Source organism: Pan troglodytes, chromosome 16 (assembly GCF_028858775.2).
Source record: "Pan troglodytes isolate AG18354 chromosome 16, NHGRI_mPanTro3-v2.0_pri, whole genome shotgun sequence".
NCBI lineage: Eukaryota > Metazoa > Chordata > Mammalia > Primates > Hominidae > Pan > Pan troglodytes.
This window is the reverse complement of record NC_072414.2, coordinates 33,644,044-33,659,430: the sequence shown is the minus strand read 5'-3', so window position 1 is coordinate 33,659,430 and position 15,387 is coordinate 33,644,044. Positions and strand designations below refer to the sequence as shown.

Here is a 15,387-nt window from a genome sequence, read left to right as displayed (position 1 = left end):
TAACATACTAGTAACTGCCCTGCCAAAAAGACAAGAGAAACAAAGTGAAGAAATACTTGAAGAGAAAATGAACAAAAATCTTCCAAAAGCAAAAGATTTTAACCCACAGATCCAAGAAGCTCAGTAAGCAACAATGGGGACGAATAGAAGGAAAAAAAAAAAAAGTCATATCTAGGCACATCAAGGTCAGGCTGCTGAAAATGAAAGATGAAGAGAAAAATACTGAAAGCAGCAGAGGGAAAAACAGACATTACACTGGAGGAACAACAAAGAGAACAACAGACTGACTAGTGACTCAATGGAAACTATGTAAGTCAGAAGACAATATACTTTACCGCCAATCATGAAGTGTTGAAAGAAAAACTAATGTTCTATACCTACCAAAAGAAGCCTTTAAAATTGAAGACATTTTCAGACAGCTGAGATCATTCAGATTGCATAAAAATACTCCTCAGCTCTCAAATAAGACAAATATATCAGTTCTTGCCACGTCTACTTCCTTGTACTAGAGATTCTATCAGGATGATTAGGCAAGAAAAAGAAATAAAAGGCATCCAGATTGTAGAGGAAAAAGCAAAACTATCTCTATTCACAGGTAAATGATCTTGTATATGGAAAATACTAAAGAATCCACTAAAAAACTATTAGAACTAATAAATCAGTTTAGCAAGATTCCAGGATCCAAGACACACACACACACAAATTGTTTTTCTACAAACTAGCAATGAATGTCAAAAGTGAAATGAGGAAGTAATTCCATTTTACAATAGCATCAACAAGAATAAAATATTTAGGAATAAATTTAACACAAGAAGTTTAAGACTTATACATGGAAAACTATAAAACACTGTTGAAACAAATTAAAGACCAAAATAAATAGAAAAAATCCCACGTTTATGGACAAAAAATATTTCATATTGGTAAAACAGCAATAATCCCTAAAGTGATCTACAAATTCAATGCAGTATCTACCAAAACTCCATCTGTGATTTTTTTTTCAGAAAGTGACAAACTGACCCTAAAATTCACATGAAAATGCAAGGGAGCCACCAAAAAAAAAAAAAAAAAAAAAACAAAGCAATCTTGAAAATTAGAAACAAAGTTCTCAGAGGACTCACACTTCCAGGTTTCAGCTTAGTACAAAGCTACAGTAATTAAGACAGTGTGTCTATTAGTTTGGTTTGGTTTTGAGACAAGGTCCCACTGTGTCACCTAGGCTAGAGTGCAATGGTGCAATCATACCTCACTGCAACCTCAAATTCCTGCAAACAAGTGATCCTCCCACTTTAGCCTCTCGAGTAGCTGGGACTACAGACACATACCACCACACCACCCAGCTATTATTTTTATTTTTTTGTAGAGACAGGTTCTCTTTAGTAGAGACAGGGTTTCACCATGTTGACCAGGCTGGTCTCAAACTCCTGGGCTCAAGCTATCCTACTGCCTTGGCCTCCCAAAGTGCTGAGATTTTAAGCATGATCCACCGTGCCCAGTCAACAGTGTGATACTGACGTTAAGACTAGATATACAGATCAACTAACAGAATTGAGAGTCCAGAAATAAGTGCCCACATTTATGTCAACTGATTCAATTGCCAAGGTGCCAAGACAATTCAAGAGAGGAAAGAATGGTCTTTTCAACACCAAAAAACTGTGTTCACGCAAAGACTTGTATACAAATGTTCACAGAAACATTATTCGTAACAGCCAAAAACTAAAAACCTTACTGTCCAACTGATGAATAAATAAAATGTGGTAATGTCCACACAATATTATTTGACAATAAAAAGAAACGAAGTACAGATACATGCTACACATGGATGAACCTTAAAAACATCAAGCTAAGTAAAACAAGCCAGGCACAAAAGACCACATATTAAATGATTCCATTTATATAAAATATCCAAAATAGGCAAATCTACAGAGACAGAGACAGGTGGTTGTGTTGGATTGGGTGGAGCTGGGGAGTGGTTGAGGGAAAATGGGAAGTTACTTTAATGGGTTTTCTTTCTGGGGTGCTGGGAATGTCCTAAAACTGACTGCAGCACTGAAGTAATGGTTGCGCAATCCTGTGAATATATTAAAAACCATTGAACGCTACACTTTCAGTTGGTAAGTGAATTTTATGTAGATTTTATTGTATGTGAATTATATCTCCATTTTTAAAGTTTTTAAAAAATAACTATTAAAGGAAGTTCTTCAGACTGTTAGAAAATGAAACAATATGGGCCAGGTGTGGTGGCTGAGGCTGAGGTGGACAGATCACTTGAGGCCAGGAGTTCAAGACCAGCCTGGCCTACATGGCAAAACCCTGTCTCTACTAAAAATACAAAAATTAGCCAGGTGTGGTGGTGCATACCTGTAGTCCCAGCTACTCCGGAGGCTGAAGCAGGAAAATCACCTGAACCTGGTAGGCAGAGGTTGCAGTGAGCTGAGATCACATCACTGCACTCCAGCCTGGGTGACAGAGTGAGACTCTATCTCAAAAAAAAGAAAAGAAAAAAGAAAAAGAAAATGAACCAAAATAAACACAGATCCAGAAACAGATGAAAACAAATAAATAAATACGTAAATATAAAAGACTTTTCTTATATTATTTAAATGACTACTGACTTTATTTTTAGGGAGAGAAGGAGAGAGGGAAAGAGGAGAAAGAGAGGGAGAGAGAAAGAAAAGGAGAGAAGGAGAAAGGGAGAAAGGAAGGGAGGAAGGAGAAGGGAGAAGAGAGGGAGAGAGGTAGGGAGAGAAAGGAAGAGGGAGGGAGGGTAAGGGAAGGCAAGAGAGGATGAGAGCGAGCCACAGAGAGAGGGAGAGGGCACACACCAACTACTAACTGTTTAAAGCAAATAAAGTAACAAGGTTTAGAGGCTTATATCACATAGAAGGACATCAAACAGAAGTGCATTAGCAGTTCATTATTCAAATTATATTCAATAAATTAAGGATGCACATTGTAATCCATATAACACTGCTATATACTGAATTGTGTCCCCCACCAAATTTGTATGTGGAAGCCCAAACAGGGCTTTAGGAGAAAATTAGGGTTAAAAGAGGTTTTAAGGGTAGGACTCTAATCCAACAGGATGGTGGGCTTATAAGAAGAGGAAGAGAGACATCCCCTGCTCCCCCCATGTGTGGACATAATAAGAAAGCAGCTATATATGTATACAAGCCAAGATGAGACATGAGAAACCAAACCCTGCCAGAACTTTGATCTTGGACTTTCTAGCCTCCAGAACTGTGAAAAAAATAAAACTTCTGTTGCTTAAGCCAGCCAATCTATGATATTTTGTTATGGCAGCCTGAGTAGACAAATGCAACCACTAAAAAAATTACAAAGAGGTAATTTTTATATAAATGGAATTTGAAAAGCTCAATCCACACAAAAACAGGGAAAGATAAACAGATAAGAGAAGCAGGAAATAGCAAGATGACATGGTTAAAACTCAGCTACATAAGTAATGGCATTAAATGTAAATGAACAAAACAGTCCAATTAAAAGCCAAAGGTTATAACAGTGGATAAAGAAACAAGTCCAACTATCAGCTATTTAAAAGAGTCGCAATGTAAATTCAAGGAAGAAGAATTAAAGTACAAGGAGGGAAAAAGATAAACCATGCAAAAACTTATTAGAAGGAAACCAGTATGGCTCAATAACATCAAACAAAGTAGACTTTAAAATAAGGAGTTTTAGGCCGGGCACGGTGGCTCATGTCTGTAATCTCAGCACTTTGGTAGGCAGGTGGATCACCTGAGCTCAGGAGTTCAAGACCAGCCTGGGCAACACAGTGAAACCCCATCTCTACTAAAATACAAAAAATTAGGTTGGCACGGCAGTGTGTGCCAGTAATCACAGCTACTCGGGAAGCTGAGGCAGGAGAATCGCTTGAACCCGGGAGGCAGATGTTGCAGTGAGCCGACATCGCACCACTGCACTCCAGCCTCAGTGACAGAGTGAGGCTCCATCTCAAAATAAAAGTTTTATCAGAGATAAGAGGCACATAATTAAAACTTTATGAGTTCAATTAACCAAGAAAACATAAACAACCCTAGAAGTATATGTACCTAATCATATATTAGCTTCAAAGTATTTGAAGCAAAAATCTATAGTACCAAAAAGAGAAACAGACAAATCCACAAATACGGTGGGAGATTTTAACCCATCTTTCTCAGTAACTGACATTAAAAAAATCAGGACAGAAGAACTGAATAACACTATCAATCAAACTTACTTGATAAGCCTTTATAGAATATTATATCCAACAACTGTACAATACACACACCCTTTTCAAGTATACATGAAGTATCAATCAGAAACAGATGACACGCTAGACAATAAAGCAAACCCTTGATAATTTCCAAAGGTTTTAAGCCATATGTTCTTTGACAACAACGGAATCAAACTACAAATCAGTAACAAACTTATCAACATACCAAATGTGTAGAATGTACCTAAAGTAGTGCTCAAGAGTCAAACGTATAGTTTAAAATACATACAAATGAAAAAGTCTAAAATCAATTATCTAAGACAGGAGTTGATAATTTTTTTCTGTAAAGGGCTAAACAGTAAAAATTTTAGGCTTTGCAGTCCATACAGTCTCTACTGCAACTACTCAAGCTACAGACAATACATAAACAAAATAAAATAAATACAAATACAAAATACAAATACAAAAGACAAGCATGACTGTCTTCCAAAAAACAGGACACTGAAATTTGAACTTTAATTTTCACATCACAAATAACTGTTTTTTTTTCCCCAATCACTGAAAACTGTTAAAAATCATTCTTAGCTTACAAGCCAAGTAAAAACCAACGGTAGGCACATATGATCCATGGGTCTTAGTCCACCAAACCCTAATCTAAGGCAAATTAAACCAAAAACAAGTAGAACAAAGGAGTTAATGATGAGAGAAAAATCAATGAAATAGAAAAAAACAAAGAACTTGAAGTCATGATTTGAATTCTGCCAACAAGAAAACTCTGTGGCTTCACTGATAAATTCTATCAAATACATAATGAAAAAAAAAACAGCAATCTTGCACAAACTCAGCACATACAGAAAACAGAACACTTTGCAACGTGTTTTATGAGGTAACCATAACCCTACTGCTAACACATCAGAAATAAAACTATAAACAAATATCCCACATGAATTTGGTGCAAAAATCCTCAATAAAATATTAGCAAATTGAAACCAGTAATATTAAAAAGGATGATATCATCATGGCCAGGTAATGTTTAGCCCAAGAATGTAAGATCACCCCTCCCCTCTAAATCAATGTTAATTCACCATATTAACAAAATAAAGGAGAAAAAACATATGATATTTCAATGGATTTAGAAAAATCATTTGATGAAATTCAACACTCATTCTTAACAATATTCAGGAAAATGGGTAACAGTAGGAAAGTATTTCAACATGATAAAGAGCACTACACAAAAACTACACCCAACATGCTATAAAAAATACAGAATTAGTTTCTCTAAGATCAGGAGACATGAATGACCACTCAAAAAAAAATTTTTTTTTAAGACAGCATCTCACTCTGTTGCCCATGCAGTGGTACAACCATGGCTCACTGCAACCTCAACCTCCCAGGCTCAACTCAAGCAATCCTCCCACCTCAGCCTCTCAAGTAGCTGGGCCTACAGGTGTGTGCCACCATGCCCAGCTAATTATTTTTTTAAGTTTTTATAGAGATGGGGGTGGGCTGGGTGGGTGTCACTATGTTTCCAGGGCTGCTTTCAAGCTCCTGGGCTCAAGTGATCCTCCTACCTCGGCCTCCCAAAGTGCTGGAATTAAAGGCGTGAGCCACCACACCCTGCCTCAAAGTTTATTTTCAACACAGTACTGGGAGTCCAAGCAATGCAATAAAGCAAGAGAGAGAACAGGCATAAAGATTGGAAAGAAGATGTAAAACTAAATTTGTTCACAGGTAACACTGTATATGTAGAAAATTTCTAAAGGACTCTATAAATTAGTAAAACTCAGCTGGATTTCTATATACTATCAAAAAATTGGGAAATTATTATTATTATTATTATTTTTTTTTTTTTTGAGACAGAGTCTCACTCTGTCACCCAGGCTGGAGTGCAGTGGCACGATCTCGGCTCCCTGCAAGCTCCGCCTCCCGGGTACACGCCATTCTCCTGCCTCAGCCTCCTGAGTAGCTGGGACTACAGGTGCCCGCCACCACACCCAGCTAATTTCTTTTTGTATTTTTAGTAGAGACGGGGTTTCACCGTGTTAGCCAGGATGGTCTCGATCTCCTGACCTCATGATCCTCCTGATCCTCCCTCCTCGGCCTCCCAAAGTGCTGGGATTACAAGCGTGAGCCACCATGTCCAGCCAAAATTGGAAAATTATTTTAAATGCCAATTACAAGGATCATTTTTTAAAGCACCTAGGAATAAGTTTAATTAAAGACTGAAAAGAATGAATTATGGTTGAGATAAACTAAACAAGATCTAAATAAACAGAGATATATACCTTGTTTAACAGAATATTCAATGATGTCAAGATATCAAGTCTTTTCAACTGGATCTATTATTCAAGGCAATTCCAGTGGGTTTTTTCACAGAAACTGAAAAGCTGACTCAAAATTTATGTGGAAATACAAAGAACCCAGGACAACCAAAATAATGGGGGGTTCAAAGGCTTACATTACCAGATTCTAAGACTTATTATAAATCTACTACCATTAAGACAGCACGGTATTGCCCAAAATAATAGAAAACATGGACAAATAAATCAATGAAACAGAATTTAGTATAAAATAAACCTACCTGTGCGCATATAGTCAGCTGATTTTCCTAAGCAACAATGCAACTTAATGGAGAAAATTATTTTCAATAAGTGATGCTAGAGCACCTAGCCATCTGCATGGAAAAATACGAACCCTGACCCTTCACAGCATGTATAAAAATTATTAATAATTCAAGACAGATCACAGAATTAAATATGAAAACCAAAACAACTTCCCCCTTTCAAACATTTCACTTAACTGGTGAAAACAGCTCTCTATCAATTTTTTTAAAACTTTACTGTATAAGTTACATAATATAAAAGCCACCCATATTTTAAGTGTTAACTCAATAATTTTTAATAAATGTATAGTTATTAGCCATTACCAAAATCCAGTTTCCCTTTATCTGTTTTTAAAGATTAAGCAAGCAAAAACTACAGAAAAGCCACAAGCCAATCAATTTCCATAATCAAGCCCACTCTTTTCCCTTTCCCAGTTATCTCAGTTCTTATGTATATCACATATAAATGACATTCTATATCAAGTAATTTAAGATTAATGCTTAAATAACTTGCTATTTTTCTCTCGATATCTTCACATTTCAAGACATAACTCTCATAATGTAGAAAAAAATTTTTTATCTTCTTTTCATTTAGCACACAACATGCATTTGTTCGCAGTAGCTGGGAAACCTCGTGAGGCTAGATCTGGGCTGCTACTGCAATAACTGCTTTCACATCTTCCTGAGAAATTGAACTTGGTAAGTTATAAACACTCTCAGAAAGGATTTCTTCTATTTTCCAACAAAAACTTTATACATGATGAATGAAATCTTGCCTTGGGGAAAAAATTTTACAAACAGTTAAGTTTCATTCTTCTGAGAAGTTTCTTCTATCCAAATAAATTAGGCAAAAGAATACCTAGGCAAAATCAATGAATTACAAACATCAGTTAATTAAAAGGATTTTTTTTTGTTGGCATTATGTAATCAATGCAACAAATAACACTACATATTAATGTGTGACGAACACCAGCCACTCTAAGACACATTAAGAAAGTTTTAAATACTCATGATAAAACTCATTCACTTAACATTTGCTGAGTGCCCAGTAATGCCAGACATTTTGTTAGGCACAGAGATTAACAAAGTAAATAAAGCACTGTCTCTACATTCAAGGAATTTACAGGCCAGTGCAGGAGACAGACAAGTAGACAATATGATGTAATTTAACAGATGCTATAATAAACATACATATAGGCAATAAGGGTGCACATAGGAAGAACCCATATTATAACGCCTTCCATAAAACTGGTGCTTAGCATGCCGTATGTAACTAACCTGCACATCCTGCACATGTATCCAGGAACTTAAAATAAAATAAAAATAATTTTTTTTAAAAAAAGGAAAGGGAAAAAAAAACAAAACTGGTGCTTAGGCCATGCACGGTGGGTCACGCCTGTAATCCCAGCAGTTTGGGAGGTCAAGACGGGCAGATTGCTTGAGCTCAGGAGTTCAAGACCAGCCTGGGCAACATGGCGAATCCCCATCTCTACAAAAATTACAAAAAATAATTAGCCAAGTGTTCATGCCTGTAGTCCCAACTACCTACCTATGGGGCTGATGTGGGATGATCACTTGACCCCAGGTGGTCAAGGCTGCAGTGAGCCAAGATCACGCCACTGCACTCCAGCCTGGGTGACAAAGTGAGACCCTATCTCCAAAAAAAAAAAAAAAAAAAAAAAAACTAGTGCTTTCATTAATAGAACAAAGAACTAAGAAATCCACTGCAAAAGAGAAATGTAGAGTACAGAAGAAAATAAAAGAGCTCTTGGCAGGCTGAGGCATGAGGACTGCTTGAGCCCAGGAGGCAGGGACCAACCTGGGAAACACAGTGAGACCTTGTATCTACAAAAAATAAAAATAAAAAATTAGCCAGGTGTGGTGGTGCACACCTGTAGTCAGTCCCAACTACTCAGGAGGCTGAGGTGAGAGGATCACTTGAGGAGACCAAGAGACCAAGCTTGCAGTGAGCCATGGATTGTGTCCCAGCACTCCAGCCTGGGTAACAAAGCAAAACCCTGTCTCAATTTAAAAAAATAAAGCACAGTACAAAGATGAGAACCACCACACCAAGGTTTATAACTGAAATTTCATAATATGAGAGATCAATAAAAGGTTCTGAAAGCAGAAGGGGGCAAGGTTACATTCAAATCACCAGAGCAAAACATGCCATCAAACTTCTCAACAGGAAACCGGGAGGCAACAACACATTTTCAAAGAACTCGTTACAGAAACAATTTTATAAAGTTTGAGAAGCAGAATAAAGCCAATTCCCAACATATAAGAAGAAATTGAGGGGTGAAGAGAGGTGAAGCTGGGAACTCTTTTCATCATAAGTAATTTTACTTAAACATCTTAAAATTCTATGTTCTACAGATACTTTCTAAAGAAACTACTGAAAGATGAACTTCACAAAACAACAAAAACAACACAAACCAGTAAAGACAGCTTAAGATACAGGACACAAAAGAACGTACATGAGGCCAGGTGCAGTGACTCACACTTGTAATCCCAGCACTTTGGGAGGCTGAGGCAGGAGGATCACTTGAGGTCAGGAGCTCAAGACCAGCCTGGCCAAAATGGTGAAACCCCATCTCTACCAAAAACACAAAAATTAGCCAGGCGTGGAGGCATGAGCCTGTAGTCCCAGCTACTTGGGAGGCTGAGGCAGGAGAATCCCTTGAACCCAGGTGGCAGAGGTTGCAGTGAGCCGAGATCACACCACTGCACTCCAGCCTGGGCGACAGAGCGAGATTCCATCTCAAAAAAATAAATAAATAAATAAAAAGAACCTATATGAAAATAGCAAATGTAAAGTTAGCAGGATGATAGCAAAGGAAAATCCCAAGATGGCAGCTTGGTAGGGGCCTAGAGAACAACCAGATCAGATTGGCAAAGGAGAATAAAGAGCTCCCGAAGGACGTATGCAGAGGAGGTACACACAAAAATTTACTTTCAATAGATGAATATGTGTATGCACATATATGTACGTGTGTGTGTATGTGTATGAATGAACCAAAAGATTTTATTAAATAATGTAGGTAGAAGGGGGGTGCAGTGGCTCACGCCTATAATCCCAACACTTTGGGTGGCTGAGGCAGGCAGATCACCTGAGGTCAGGAGTTCGAGACCAGCCTAACCAACATGGAGAAACCTCATCTCTACTAAAAATACAAAATTAGCCGGGCATGGTGGCACATGCCTGTAATCCCAGCTACTCCGGAGGCTGAGGCAACAGAATCGCTTGAACCTGGGAGGCAGAGGTTGCAGTAAGCCGAGATCGCACCATTGCACTCCAGCCTGGGCAATAAGAGCAAAACTCCATCTCGGAAAAACAAAAAAACAAATGTGGGTAGAACAAGCACCAGTACATATAAACTACAATATATTTTTTTAAAAAGCAATAATTAACTACTACAAAACAAAGTTATAAAAGAAAATTAACTCATAGCATGACATTTGGCTCAGCAGTATAGAATATTTATCTCATAACATAAAAAAATGGATTATTTGGCCAAGCATGGTGCCTCACACCTGTAATCCCAGCACTTTGGGAGGCCAAGGCAGGAAGATCACTTCAGCACAGGAGTTCAAGACCAGCCTGGGAAACACGGTGAAATCCTATCTCTACAAAAATAAAAAAAAGTAACCAAGCGAGGAGGCACACACTTATAGTCTCAGCTACTCGGGAGGCTGAGGTGGGAGGATCACTTGAGCCTGGAAGGTTGAGGCTGCAGTGAACTGTGATCACCCACTACACTCCAGCCTGGGCAACCAAGTGAGACTCCGTCTCAAAAAGAAAGAAAAATTAGTTGACCAAAAATTATGATAATGACACTAACAGAATTAAAAAAAAAAAAACAGAGTATACTACGAGGATTTAAAAACAGTAACAACTAAACGGCCCATATATTGTACTAGAAAATAATTTTAAATGGATTACATGTAAAATTGATAATTATTTGGCATTATGCATATGACCTAGACAGAGGCAAATACCACAAGAAATAGCTAAAATGGAAAAACTAATTTCCTCTATAAAGAAAACTAGGGGGTGAAAAATGGTAAAGCCAAGTCACTACTATTTTTCATCATAAGTGGTTTTATTTAATCTTTTTACACTATGTATTATGTATTTGCTGTATAATGAGCTTGTCTGGTATTTGTCCAGGGTTCCTGGTACAAAGCTTCTAAAATCTTTGGTATTTCCAGAGTGACAGAAGGGACTGTCATTCATGAACCCACTGGCTCACACCTGAGTTTAAGCTAATGACATGACCTGTAGTAGACCCCCTAAATAGATCCAGGATGGCACTGGTCTCCAAAAACAACAACACTATGATTAAAGAACTGGGACTCTGAGCCAGCTCAACCTCTAGGGTGGCGAAAAGAACTGAAGATTAAGTTCAATCACAGATTTTGTCAATTACCCCTATGTAATGAACCCCCAAAATTTTGAATACCAAAGCTTAATAAAGCTTCCTGGCTGGTGAACACACTGATGTTCCAGAAGGGTGATGTACCCTATATGTTTCCATGGGGAGAGGGCATGGAAGCTCTGCATGTGAGACCCTCCCAGACCTTGTTCTTTACGTCTCATTAGGCTGGTCCTAACTTGTATTCTTTACAGCAAAATTCTAATTCTAAATACAGTGTTTTCCTGAGTTCTATGAGTCTAGTGAATTAGTGAACCTGAGGGAGATTGTGAGAATCTCAGGATTTGTAGCCAACTGGTGAAAAGTACAGGTGGCCTAGGATCTCCAGTTGTGGTTAATGTCTCAACTAGGTGCAGTCTTGTTGGGGACCATGCATTTCAACCTAGGGAGACCAACTATGGGTTCTTATTCAGTGCATCAGGGGGGGTTAAAACAGAATAGTACTATTTTTACTTAATTTTTTAAATTGTAAGGCAACTGTGTACCTCTGAAAAGTTAAGCAGATTAGTAACATTATTGAATTTCCTTTTAAAAATTATAATTCTGACAAGGGCAAAACTAGAAGAAAGAATGCTGCAACAACCTGAGCAATATACTCAAGAGACAGAGTAAGAAATGCATCAAAGTAAAGAACCAACAATGACTAGTTAGAAAAACGCCTTACCACAGAGGTGGAATACAGTAGGACCATGGTCAGGCAGTTACCATCATAAAGCTATACCAATTAAAACAATGTGATTTGGGCCTTAAGTGTAGACAAACTGATCAAGGGAAGAAAACAGTGTCCAAGAATATACACACACGTACACAATCATCTGAGTAACCCCAACGGTCAATAAATAATACAAAAAGGTGTTCAACTTTGCTAATCACTAGAAAAAGACAAACTACAACCATAATGCTCCCACTTTTGCCACTATTTGCCACCTACTAAAGTCCTATTTAGAGCAATTAGACAAGAAAAAGAAAAAAAACATATTCAAATTGTCAAGGAGTTTGTAAAGATATCTCTTTTAATAGATGGTGCAATCTTATATAGAGAAAACTTTCAAAAACCCACATATACACACAAAAAAAACGCACTCTCAGTCCCCCCCACAACACAACACACACACACAAACCACTCACTTAATAAACAATTCAGCAAAGTTGAAGGATACAAACTCAACACACAAAAATCAATTGTATTTCTACACAATGAACAATATGCAATACAAAACAGCAATGGGCAATATAAAAAGAAAAGGAAATCACTCAATATATAATAGCATCAAAAAGAATAAAATACTTAGGAATAGATTTAACTAAGAAAGCAAAACACTTTTACATTGAAAACCATAAAAGCATTACTGAAAAAAATTAAAATGGAAAGATATCCCATGTTCATGAATAGGAAGACAACCCAAAGTGTTGAACGAATTCAACAAAATCCTTATCAAAATCCCAACGGGATTTTTCAGAAGTAGAAAATGAAACCTCGGCCCAGCGCGGTGGCTCATGCCTATAATCCCTGTAATCCCAGCACTTTGGGAGGCCAAGGCGGGTGGATCACAAGGTCAGGGGTTTAAGACCAGCCTGGCCAATATGGTGAAACCCCATCTCCACTAAAAATACAAAAAATTAGCCAGGCACAGTGGTGCGCACCTGTAGTCCCAGCTACTCAGGAGGCTGACACGGGAGAATTGCTTAAACACAGGAGGCGGAGGTTGCAGCGAGCCGAGATCACACCACTGCATTCCAGCCTGGGAAACAGAGCAAGACTCAGTCTCAAAAAAGAAAAAGAAAAGAAAATGGAATCTCAAGGGACCTTAAATAGCAAAAACAATTTTGAAAAATAAGAACAAAGTTGGTGGTCTCACACTGCCCAATTTGAAAATGTCTAGTAATCAAAATAATGTGACACTGGCATAAAGATAAACATAAACATATAGGCGAACAGAATACAGAGAGCTGAGAAATCAATCCGCACATATGTGGGCAATTGATTTTCAACAGGTGCAAAGACCATTCAATGGGAAAAGGACAGTCTTTTCTTTTCATTTTGTGTTTTTTTTTTTTTTGAGATGGAGTCTCGCTCTGCTGCCCAGGCTGGAGGACAGTGGTGCAATCTCAGCTCACTGCAACCTCCGCCTCCCGGGTTCAAGCGATTCTCCTGCCTCAGCCTCCTGAGTAGCTGGGACTACAGGTGTGCGCCACCATGCCTGGATAATTTTTTTTGTATTTTTAGTAGAGACAGGGTTTCACTATGTTGGCCACACTGGTCCCCAACTTCTGACCTCGTGATCCGCCCGCCTCAGCCTCCCAAAGTGCTGGGATTACAGGCATGAGCCAAAGCACCCGGCCAGGACAGTCTTTTCAATGAATGGTGACGGGAAACTGGATACACACATGCAAAAGAATGAAGCTGAAGCCTTACCTTACACCACTAATAAAAATACTCCGGCGTGGTGGCTCATGCCTGTAATCCCAACACTTTGGGAGGCTGAGGCGGGCAGATCACTTGAGGTCAGGAGTTCGACACCAGCCTAGCCAACACAGCCAAACCTCATCTCTACTAAAAATACAAAAATTAGCTGGGCATGGTGGCCAGCGCCTGTAATCCCAGCTACTCAGGAGGCTGAGGCAGGAGAATCGCTTGAACCTGGGAGGCAGAGGTTGCAGTGAGTCGAGATCACACCACTGCACTCCAGCCTGGGTGACAGAGCAAGACTCTGTCTCAAAAAAAAAAAAAAAAAAAAAAATTCAAAATTGATTGCAGACCTAAACTTAAGAGGTAAAACTATAAAACTCTTAGTAAGAAACATAAGGGAAACTCTTTCTAATGTTAGATTTGGCAATGGTTTCTTAAGCATAACATCAAAAGCACAGGTAAGAGAATAAAGAATAGGAAAATTGTACTTCATTAAAATTAAAAACTTGTGCATCAAAACACACTATATAAGAATGAAAAGACAACCCACAGAATGAGAGAAAAGATTTGCAAATCATTTATCTAATGGATTAATATCCAAAATATATAAAGAACTCCTGCATCTCAATAACAAAATAACGACTCAATTTTTAAATGGGCAAAGCACTTGAATAAACATTTCTCCTTATACAAATGGTAAATAAATGTGAAAAAATGCCTATCATAACATGTTAATCATTAGGGAAATGCAAATTAAAAACAACGAGCTATCCCTTCATACCCATTAAGATGGCTATTATTAAAAACAGTTAAGTGCTGGCCAGGATAAGCAGAAATTAGAACACTTGTGCACTGTTGATGGGAATATAGAGTGGTTCAGTCACTTTGGAAAACAGTATTGTGGTTCCTCAAAAAATTAAGAATAGAATTACCATATGATCCAGCAATTCTACTTCTAGGTATATACCCAAAAGAATTCATTGGCCAGGTGCAGTGGCTCACTCCTGTAATCCAGCACTTGAGAGGCTGAGGTGGCTGGATCACCTGAGGTCAGGAGTTCGAAACCAGCCTGGCCAACATGGCGAAACCCCACCTCTAATAAAAATACAAAAATTAGCTGGGTGCGGTGGCACGTGCCTGTAATCCCAGCTACTCTGGAGGCTAGGGTGGGAGGATCGCTTGGACACAGGAGGCAGAGGTTGCTGTGAGCCAAGATCACACCTCTGCAATCCTGCCTGGGGGCGACAGAGCGAGACTCAATCTCCAAAAAAAAAAGAATTCATAACTCCATTATTCACAATAGCAAAAAGGTAGAAGCTATCCAAGTGTCCATCAACAGATAAATGGCATAAGGCCAAAGAGATCAGGCAAGTGGCCTTTAAGTGCAATGGAAAGCCACTGAAGAATTTTAAGAGGGGACATAATCCCCGTAAGTCATATTTTTCAAAGATCCTTCTGTCTACCAAATAGAGCATGGGATTTTGGGGGGGAAAGCAGCTGGGAAACCAGGTAGATGTTATGCAGTGGGGATGGGATTTTGGACAATAAAGATGATACAAAAATCAGCAGGCTCAGGTACTATGGGTAGGGATATAAATGGTTATAACCTTTTAGAATATAATTTAGCAATTAATTAAAATTTAAAATCTTGATCTAGGCAATTCCATTCCTAAGAATTAATCACTGTATTTGCAAAAGTATATAAAAAATGTGTGTAAGAAATTTTACTGAA

At 38.3% G+C, this 15,387-nt stretch overlaps 1 protein-coding gene and 1 non-coding gene across 37 annotated transcripts in view; both read right to left on the bottom strand.

The window, feature by feature from the left end:
• MGA (MAX dimerization protein MGA) overlaps positions 1 to 15,387 on the bottom strand; it is a 148,740-nt gene that overhangs the window by 77,578 nt on the left and 55,775 nt on the right. Inside the window, exon 1 of one of the 36 annotated variants that reach the window (XM_054667402.2) lies at positions 2,359 to 2,476. The exons of the other annotated variants lie outside the window; for them this stretch is intronic. The gene's annotated coding sequence lies outside the window, so the exon portion shown is untranslated. Of the gene's footprint in view, positions 1 to 2,358; positions 2,477 to 15,387 lie in introns of those variants that run through there. 36 annotated transcript variants of the gene reach the window in all.
• MIR626 (microRNA mir-626) lies at positions 388 to 480 on the bottom strand. Its single transcript, NR_035952.1, has one exon. It is a non-coding gene; the product is annotated as a microRNA mir-626 (primary transcript).